Source organism: Lampris incognitus, chromosome 6, assembly GCF_029633865.1.
Source record: "Lampris incognitus isolate fLamInc1 chromosome 6, fLamInc1.hap2, whole genome shotgun sequence".
Taxonomy (NCBI): domain Eukaryota; kingdom Metazoa; phylum Chordata; class Actinopteri; order Lampriformes; family Lampridae; genus Lampris; species Lampris incognitus.
In genome coordinates this window covers 61,803,673-61,811,198 of record NC_079216.1, presented here as the reverse complement: position 1 = coordinate 61,811,198, position 7,526 = coordinate 61,803,673, and the positions used below count along the sequence as shown (strand labels likewise).

The 7,526-nt window shown below is 46.3% G+C and overlaps 1 long non-coding RNA gene across 1 annotated transcript; it reads left to right on the top strand.

Moving 5' to 3' along the window:
* The first annotated feature begins 431 nt into the window (after window positions 1-431).
* On the top strand, window positions 432-2,714 carry LOC130113690 (uncharacterized). Its single transcript, XR_008810347.1, has 3 exons — window positions 432-615; window positions 1,647-1,738; window positions 2,700-2,714. It is a non-coding gene; the product is annotated as an uncharacterized LOC130113690 (long non-coding RNA).
* The last annotated feature ends 4,812 nt before the right edge of the window (window positions 2,715-7,526 follow it).

Genomic DNA, 7,526 nt, shown 5'->3' with positions numbered 1-7,526 from the left:
TGGGAAACAGAAGCTTTAACATTGGTGGTTTTTCTCTTGACAAAAGTTTTCCTTGTTGTGCATGCAGGCCTATTGGTCTACACTAACACCATACAAGTGAGTCACCATCCGGAGCCGAGTAGTGAGTAAATACAGTATTAGGGGTAGCTTTGTCCTAGTCTTGAGATCTCTGAGAAGCAGTGTTAATGGGCTCCAGCACCGCCAAATACCATCTGAGGATTTCTACAGACATGGGCCAGATATTTATAGAGTCCCTCAACTCTCAGCTACAGTAACCCATGGGATTAGATGGCTCCTTGCAGGGGCATATTAATTTAGCACAGCAAATAGGGAGAGGGGACCCCAGGAGGGTGCAACCCAAGCCATAACCTTAGTGCAGCTATTGCCCTAATGTCATTTCAATCAGGGGAGACGTAGTGAATGAAGTAAAGATAACTGTTTATCATAGCAGATGACTTAATGGAAAATGAAGTCATGTCAAGAAAGTCTTTGGCGCTTAGACTCAACAGGGAGTAATTTTTAATCGAGGGGCATCAGCCCTGAGCAGCAGTATAATAAATACCCCCATGGAGTCCAGATACTGGTGGTGGTAGCTGATGACTTCTGCTGACATTGGTAAGGCTGACGATGCTGATGAAGATACAAAACTGATGAATCTGCGAGGACTAGGCGGTGATGGGGGAGGTGGAGGGGTGCGCACTGAAGGAGGAGAGGGGAAACATTTAAAAAGACAGCAGAAAGCAGATAGGCTAACCAAGCAGGTGTGTCGCTGTGCTAGATAGATGAGAACAGGTGATGTGAGCAGCTGATAACTCAATTAACAGCCCCAGACAATGACAGCGAAGGAAATTATGAGTGGGCTTGCATGAGAGATGAGAATGGCAGGATCAAATAAGAAATATAACTACACGTCTGTGCATGCAAAAGATAGTCTTCCTGACTGAACTTTTGCTGAAGCTCCATTAGGTTTCTGCACAGCGATCTTCCAGTGGCCTACAGTCCTGCCGCCTCGGTTGGTTAATGTTGCAGACAGGTCGGCCATCTGATCAGAGGCAACGTATAGATGGAGTTATGGTAAAAGAGTATTTATTGCTACTTTTGAAAGCCAGATTTCCAAACTGATTACACTCGAACTCATGCAGTTTTGTCAGGTGATACATTTGTTATTGAAAAAGCATAAATGTAATGGCTATTTCCCAGTTTTATTAACTGAATGGTCCTCTATGTGGACTTTTTTTTCCCCCCCATTGAATACCTGCTCAAGATCAAATTCCTAGGGCGTGAAGGTCACATAACGCCAGCTGCAGGTAGAGGCTGGGTAGAATAGGATGAGGATAGCTATATCTTATATCCGTTCTTTGCTATATTAGAAGTAAAGCCAGCCAATGGGAAGGATTTGTTACTCCTCGGTCTGTTCAGACCTGTTGGTGAGGCTCGCGGAGACCAAGGATGGGGTTAAAATGTCTTTGTGAGTTCCTTAGAGACCTCCGTGAAAAGGATCTGTCTATGTGCTCCCTAAAAAAAAACACACACAGATGGACCTCGTCGGGGGAATATGTAGCAGAATGTGTTTGTTGATGGACAATTTTCAACTAAAAGTTTTCACCGGACATTGATATCACTTCCTGTTATATTTTTTCTTACAGACTGACCGTACGGCAGGCCACAGCTCAATGAAAGGCGTCAATTCCTTCGTTGAACCTTTTGTGTAAGAGGCAAGAGACGTCTGCAGAAACTGGTAGTTTTTTACTCAAAGAAAACAAGCAGAGCTATGGGGGGGAGGGGGGGTGCCAAAAAGGAGAAGTTTTCCTAGGCTGCAAAGACAACTGCAGGTGGCAGCCATAATGATGGAATATTTGTGGCCAGCCATGGGCTCCTCCCAAGCAGTTTGTTTGTGTTCCCCCTCGACAGATGGGGACACACACAGGCAGGAAAGTTAGTGATATCTGATGCTGCTCCGTCAGCGTAGACCAAAAGGGGGCGGGGGTGTGCATTCGGGGGGAACTGTCACGATTCATTTCAAAGTCATGGCGGATGCTGTGGAAGAATCTCGGAGCAAAAAAAAAAAAAAAAAATCTCGGAAACATCAGACATGTCAGAGCGAGGATTTCACCTCGATCACATCATCCTGACCAATTCACAACATGAAATATGAATCTCTCTTCACATTTTGGGGGAAGGTCTCTCTCGTACTCCCGCTGTGCTTCTTCACACACAGCAACTGATGAGCCAGAAGGGAAGAGGGGGGGAAATGGGTGTTTACAGGCTTCCTGAATTTCTCCCCTGCACAGATAAGAGATCCCTTGCTCAGAAGCAGTCCTGTGTCCTGGTCAGGAATTCTTCCTCCGGGGATCAGAGGCCGTTGAACGGCTGCTTTTGATCTGGAGTTGATCTCTCTAAGTGGCTGACCTGAAAACTCACCGTCTGCTTATTCTACCCTTTTGTTATCTTCTCAGCGTTTTGTATCGGTATCTGCCCAGCGTTTTGTTGACAAGACTCTTGCCCCTCGTGCCGCGGGGCTAGAAGTTTCCGTGTTTGCACACGGGGAGACTTGTTCATATATGTGCCCATATATGGGTTCTGGTGTAGTTGTCTTGTGAGAGTGAGGTGGAAAACACCGAGGGAGAGGGCAAAGTTGTGGAGGCTTTTTGTGAGGTCCGTAGACGTACGTGATATTTCTTTTCCATTCCACTCCACAGGGCTGCAAAACTTCCTGGTATGCACTTACAACTGAGCCGCTGAGCCCCCTTGTTTCACGCACGCCCCTCCAAGCATTTCGGCTCTGAGAGATCAAACCATGACAAGGAAGGGAGGATGTGAGGCTAGTGAGCTCGAGCCGTACTGTACGGCAGGAGACATACTGTCCTGATCCAAATGAATTTTGGGCCACAACCTTATGAATGCACCGGCACTTGTAAACTTCAGCCAGTCTGACCTTGTTTTTTGCAGGAATGATGATGTGAAATGTCTTTGGTAATGAAAATAAAAGTTTGGTTTTCTAAATCCGAAGTAGAAAGTAAAGGTTAAAATTGGGTTTACGAGCGCGAACTCCGAAACCCCAAAATGACCGGCGCGGTACAAGTAAAGCTGTAATTTGGAGGCTGTGTGAGAATCAGCGTTGATGAGACATTCCAGTGTGGTTTTGAGTGACTGTCTGAAAGCCCAAGGCCTGTGTGTGCTCACTGTGACTGGGCCATAGTGGTCTCCCTCCGGTGAGAAATGCCACAGGAACCCACAACTCCACAATACCTGCATTTCTATACTTAAACAAAGCAGGTCTGAGACTTAGTCACATGCACGGTCAGGTAAGGCAGCTGAAACAGTCCAGAAAATATGTTTGTAGACAGGAGAGTCAGCAGACATCCATCTGTTGTGGTCAGGCCAGGGACTCATCTGTCTGAGATAACGGCATATGATAAGAGATGAATCATCCTTCGAAGCTGCCCGCACATAACTCCCATCCAGAAAATGGGAAAGCCCAAAAAGAGAGAATAAAATGGAAGCTTCGGACCCCCCCACCCCCACCCCAACCCAGATCCATCATATTTAGTGCAGCCTCTTGGTCAGTCTTCAGCTGGGTAAATACAGGGGATGAAGAAAGTACAGGCAAATCTGCTCCTGTAGTAGGAATACTAGTATATTGATTAATTACTGGCTGTCCTCAGTCAAACTCCACTCGTGAAAAATGGTGTCAACGTAGTGAAAAATCTGCTGAGCATTCAGCCGAGCTGTTTATTCAGCTTTAATACAGGGCGGGAAGGCCGCATATCTGGAGGAAAAAGGAGCCAAGGACTTTTTTTTCTGAGCAGAAATGCAAGCCTGTCGTCTAAATTGCATTCTGCAAAGTTTCCTTATTAAGACAGGTGGGGACTGGATGGACGAGTGTTACATTTCACTCTAGACAGCTTATATCCCGGCAGGCACTGGGGATCAGTTCCAGTCTGCAGCACAGTCCGAGACTGCTCTCCTCTCCCACTGTTCCCGCTTACCACTCAGACCTGCATGAAACCCCCCCCCCCCAAAAAAAACAAAACCCGGGAAAACCATTTAAAGCCCTGGGAAAGCCTTTCTCTTTCAAGAGTATGTTTTGCAGTAAGTCTGTACCATTTAATTGATATTTATTCTGTTACTTGTAGAGTTGTCCATAATTAGCCTCTGGGTTTTGAATCTCAGCTTCGGCCTAATATAGCCTTGCTGTCACTGCTGACTAAGAAATACTGGGCCTTCCTTACACGACGGCTTGAGGAGCTGCCATGTGTGTGCCTCCCTGGGCCGAGTGGACAGCCAACACCGACCGGCACACAGTAGAGGATGGACATACCACAGGTGACCACCGCAAACCGGGACGCACAACGTCAAGATATATAAATACAAGAGATATCCTTAAACACGGGGCAGCCGCCATGTTTAAGGATACCTCGCAGGAATGGGTGAAAACTGGTTGGGTGTAGTGTCACATTAGGGCTAGAATGTGGGGCACATCCGGCAATCTGACGGGCAGAACTGAAATACTTTTGTGTCAAGGGGTTGGGAAGCCAAAGCTTTAAAAAAAAAACCCAACCCAAATTACACAGTCATTTTTGGTTTCCTTCGACACATCCGTCTTATTTCAGATAATATTCCAATCTGGTGCCATACTCTCCCACGAAGATGCTGAAAAACAATCTTTATCAATCCAGTCAAGGCTTGCATTAAGGTTATCATAATGTTATCATAATGATATTCTGCTTAAACTCACTGACATTGTTTTTCCGAGTTTTAGCGAGAAATAAGCATTTGATAGCTTCACTGTCGCAAAAGTAAGAGGTAATTTAATCAACCCATCCTATGCAGTCCCAGCAACATCACGGCTATTATTACCCGATACCTTCGATATTTAGATTGCGAGATCTCAAACAAACAGACAATAACCAGCCCCTGGTTATGTAACCACAAAAGGCATTCGTACAGAGACAGTTCACTATCCTAATTAGATAGCTAGCCCTACGTTAAGACGAATCATGGAGACTGCTTGTTGGGAGAGCCCCCAACGATGGCCTAAAATAGTCATGTGTTCCAGACCTGAGCACAAGCCTCTCTTCGATTCATCAGCTGCTGTCTTGGAAGGTTTATGTTAGGGAGCAGTACCTCTCACAACAGATTCCTATTAGTCCCCACGTACAGGTGGAATGTGCTGAAGCGAAACAGACACGCGCCGTCCAACACAATGACCTCAGCGGCTCCGATGCGGTCACGACTCGCCACAATATCCTGCAGTATTTCATACGGATGTCTTGCATGTTTGACACGGGGTGGAATCTAGACCATATCGATCACGGGCGAAAAGTGCGACGGGGAGATTTTTCGTCCAGTGTCCCATCCAGATGTTCATTATGCACCTCCATAGCACCTGGAGACTCAGAGCAAAGTACATTTGTACATGAATGGGTTCATTAGCTGTTGCGGGGACCCTCAGGACAGTCTCTCCAGTCCCCTTCATGAGTACATGTACATGGTAGAACGGTGAGTAAAGGGCTTGGAAAGCGGACACAGTGTGAAGCTGAGGGGAAACATGAGAAAAAAGGAAACTGGCAAACCAGCTGTGCAAACACCTTTGACAAAGAGATTAATTTCTTAGAGGTTTGGGTACCTTTTTTTTGTGGTTTTTAATCACAATTTACAGAAGCTTCCTCCACAATATGTGTACAAACAATTTTGACTCAAGGTGTCTGGTTCAGATCAGTCGGGTGTGGACTATGAAACACGCCGACCGAGGGGACCAAACGTTAAGCATCAGATAGATGCGTTTCGGCTAAGAGCAACACTGGCTTCCATTTCTTTCACGCAGTATTTTGGGCAAAGGGGAATTTTCTCTGCTCTTTTCTTCAGATGCAACATTTTTTGAGAAAAAAAAAAAATTGCAACCCCAGACCGAAACCACTCCTCCTTGACACACATTTTTTCCAAACCCAACTTCCTCTTTCTCTTTCTGCTAAAGGGATAGAAACGGATCTCTTTGACTTCTCCCCTCTACTTATACTGTAAATAAGAAAAAAAAATGAAACACGATGCTATCTGAATCCGTTCCAGTTTTAGCCTTAGCTGAAGTGGGTTCCAGCAAGCCAGCAGGGCCTTTCTGCATACAATCGGCTTCTTTCACCGTGGGAATGCAATCTGTTTGTGCTGTCTTAATTTATAAATGGCTCGCAGCTGTTTAGTCTGGTAATGGACGTGTATAAGCTATTCCCCAGGAGGCCAATGATACATTAGAAATTACAAAAATCATTTTTTCAAAAACTCAATACTCATAACTCAACACTTAGCTTTCTAACCCACAGAGTGGTATATGACAAATGTAATTTCACCGAGACCGTCCTTGGTACATTCCACGACTCCCATGTCTTGGAGAAATTACACCCAGCGTCACCTCCGAAACGTCATCTAGCATCCAGTTTTAACCGTGGCGTGTTTACAGTTTGGCCTTTTTAACCATCCGAGTTCAAAATGCGCGTCGGGCTCTGTAATGGACTGCAGATTGTCGCATTCAACAAATAAAATGAGCGAAAGTGATGAGATGACCCGGTGTCAGCTAGTTCAACCACAGGGCGGCTTGACTTCATTTCTGTAAACTTGAGCATGGAACAAAGCGTTGGGACTAAATGGCTACCAGGCTCGGAGGATTAGGCACGGCACAAGCCACACTGGCTGCAGTAAAACCCCTCCACGCAGGTAATGCGACACATTTGGGAGGTCATAGTTTTCCTGCGCGGGTGCTAGTGATCACGGTGTGTCCCGTGAACCTTTGGGGAAACCCAGCGAAGCATAACGCCGGCGAGGCTGCCGTATGGCAAGACGAGATCAGACATCAAACCGCATGCCGACTAGGTGCATCTGGTCTGCATAGCTGAATGAGCAGGACATGGGGGCCGGGGACTCTGTAAACTCTGTTCCGTGCCAGCAGATGGACCTGAAGATTGGCTTCCTTTCTCGCGTTGAATAAACATTCAGGATTTTCTATCAATACAGACAGTAGATGGCTAGATTGGAAGACGTGATTGCGCAAGAAATGAAGACAACCACAACAACAACAACAAATGCTATTAGTCACAGTAGTGACGCTGGGGCTAAGAAGGCATTTATCTTCCTGGGCCAAATGGATGTTTTTGCAACCAAAAATGCGTTTGGGTGAAACTTGATTGCGGCCACCATCCAGTGGTTCACTAATCAAGCTGCAACGAGGGAGTTCCTTACAGTGATAGGATGGACCGGGCTAGACCGAGGCCGGGGCTGGCCATTATTCACCCGCTGAGGGTTCTGACAGCTCAGCGCAAGCGCCAGACTCAACCAGACAAACATCCTCCTATTCCGCAAGACTGATGTGTGTGTGTGTGTGTGTGTGTGTGTGTGTGTGAAATAGAGAGAGAGAAAGGCAGACAGACAGAAACAGAGAGAAAGGGGTAGGGGCATGAGGGAAAGAGAAAGGGAATGACAGAAAGAGAGAGAGAAAGAACGATGTGGTGGAGGAACGGCACTCCCTGTTAAACACA